The sequence below is a fragment of the Sinocyclocheilus rhinocerous genome, unplaced genomic scaffold, assembly GCF_001515625.1.
Source record: "Sinocyclocheilus rhinocerous isolate Xijiao unplaced genomic scaffold, SAMN03320098_v1.1 scaffold200, whole genome shotgun sequence".
NCBI lineage: Eukaryota > Metazoa > Chordata > Actinopteri > Cypriniformes > Cyprinidae > Sinocyclocheilus > Sinocyclocheilus rhinocerous.
This window is the reverse complement of record NW_015641014.1, coordinates 2,252,991-2,256,053: the sequence shown is the minus strand read 5'-3', so window position 1 is coordinate 2,256,053 and position 3,063 is coordinate 2,252,991.

The following is a 3,063-nucleotide window of genomic DNA, read 5'->3' as shown; positions in this document are numbered from 1 at the left end:
GCGATTTGCTGTAAAAATGCAGGGAACCACTCGCTATAAATCTCCTAACTGTGATATTTTCATAAATAGAAGTCGCGTTTTTTTCATCTGAAACGTGCAGCGATTTATTTTCCAAAGCCACTCATATAATGCAGAAACGCTCACGAAGCAAGCAAAACATGCGCAACGCGTGCACGTATTTGTACTGATACAGAATGAGAGGAACAAGTACAGTACAGACTAGCGCATTTCACGCAGGCTGTCAGTTTCACTTTCGCCAGAAAGTCGTGTATGCTTAAGGGTGAAAATAAATTACGTTTATAGTGAATGCCCCTATAAATTGTCTTATATTTACGATTTAGTTTTAATCCAAATGATGCCTGTGCTAAGTGAGCGAACATCAATAAAGATCACACAACAGAAGTGCGCGCGCGCGCGCGCTCTCTCTCCCTCCATTAAGTAACGTGTGCATTGTTTTACTTACTTCTTTTTGAAATATCCGACCGAACTACAAACTTTCCATTGATGTCTGTGAGAAAGGGATATTCACTTGACAAGCTCGCGCATCTGCGCCGCTGCGCGCTCAATCCACTTACCAGCTGGCGCAAATCAGCTATACAGGCATTAATACTGAATGTTTTATATTCATTGCATACATATACTTCGTAGACATCTTTAATCTCTAATAACTCCATTCTGCTGTCTGTTGTCGGTGTTTCTTTGTCTGAATATGGCACTTATCACATGCTGTGTGGTATCGGCGTTTGGTATGGGGGCATATTAACGAGTACCAGTACAGGAGCTCAGTATCGGGTCCCATACCGAATCCGATACGGTGCATCCCTAACAAAAATTATCCCACAATACAAAATTATATAGCCAAAGGTATTTGGGAAATGTCATTACATTTAATTTAAATAATTAATGGAAGTGAATTAATTGATGAATAAATTAATTGCATCGTTTAATTGATTGAATTGAATAAATCTTTAAATAAATCACTTAAGCATGCAAACATGTAAATTTAATTTTTTCCCCAAAATTAATACATGGTAATATGAATGAAAATGCATATACATTTATTTTCAGGTTTTGAAAAATCAAGGACAGCATGTGATTTGGAATGGGTGCATTTCAACCAATACATGTAATAGGTGATTATATTCTTCCTATCTTTGAATATGCTTTGGATTTGACCATATGTTCCAGCCCAATGAAAAGGTAAGTGATTGTCTAACCCTGCCCTCCAGATAACCTCTGAAGAGGATTCAGAACTGTGCACTATAAGCCCCTCTTGTCAGCGAAAACAGTGGGGGTCTTTGTGATCAGTCCGATTAGATGTGTAAAGCTGCATAAAGCCACTTTTGCTACAGGTTATCACATTTTCTTCAGGAATACGTCAGACAGAGGTCATTATGACAGACCAGCTGCCAACAATAGTCCAGTGTAGCTGAATTTACTATGGTACGGCAGACATGCTAGGATGTTAGGAGTAATCAAGTGTGAATTTAAACTCACCATCTAAATTACACACTGTGGAGCCATAGAAGCTTTTCGTTCATTTGGACACGTGTGCTTTGGCCTTACATCAGGTAACTGCTGAAAAGCTTGAGGGATTTCCCTCCTGATTGCTCCAGTGTGTCTCATAAAAGCTCCCCAAAGCCTTGATGTCGTTCTCAGGTATGACCTAATGAATCTGGCACGAGATGAAAGTGAGGATATGCTCTTTTTTTCTGGGAAAGTAAGAAGAGAATGAATGTCTCACATTCACTGTCAGATGTATGTTCAGTCATGGCTCATTACGTTTTATTCTTAGCAGCCATTTGTAGCACTTTACATAAAGTGCAGTCGGAATTTATGTGTAACTGCACATTTTATTAATCTCAGTCTGAGATGTAGTTATTATTTTTTAGATGTTTTATGTAAAGGCTAAGCATCGATTTGACTGAAGTTTGATATCAGTGTCTAATGAGTCTGGGCGCACAGCTAGAAATGAAGGTTTGCAGAGGCTGTCTTATCATATGAATTTTCATAACAACGTTCATCCTCTATCACAGCAGGGGATCACTGTTTACCTTGTCTCCCTGTCTTTGAGACATCCTGTCTGCATACTTCCATCAGCCTCTTTCCAAATTAGCTTCTTAGATGAGCGAAATGATGAGGATTGATCTGGACAAAGAGATAAAACCCAGAAAATAAATCTGAAAAGCTCCAGTCATATGCTTGATATAAGGATCTGCCCGCTTATTTTATGTAGACTGTCATATAACCTTATACTCTATATCCATGGAGTACTAAATACTTTATGATGTTTCACCATGCAGTTAGCCTATATGATCATTCATTATGAATCATACAACTGAAACTAGAGGATGTATACAACGGAGTCTACTTTGTAGCTTTCAATGCCCTCACCAGATGCCTATAGCTATAATGTACAGCACTGTATGACTGTGTGTATTTATTTATTTATTATAGACAGACACAACACTTAGGGCTTCACACACATGGACAGTCAGACAGACAGACAGACAGACAGACAGACAGATAGATAGATAGATAGATAGATAGAAATAATAATAATAATGTGCTTAATTAATATTCATTATTCATATACCAGTGCTTGATTAATATTCATTATTCATATAGCCTACCAGTCAAAAGCTTTTGAACAGTAAGATTTTTTGTTTTTTAAAGAAGTCTCTTCTGCTCACCAAGCTTGCATTTATTTAATTAAAAAAAACAGTAAAATTTTTGAAATATTTGTACTATTTAAAATAACTGTTTTCTATTATATTTTATAATGTAATTTATTTCTGTGATTTCAAAGCTGATTTTTTTAGCATCATTACTCCAGTCACATGATCCTTCAGAAATCATTCTAAAATTTTGATTTGCTGATCAAAAAACATTTATTATTATTATTATTATTATTATTATTATTATTATTATTATTATTATTATTATTATTATTATTATTATTATTATTGTTATTATATTTTTTAAAGTCAGCATGAAATTATACTGTATACCCCATTGAGTATATGGAAATGTAATATATGACCTACTATATATATATATATA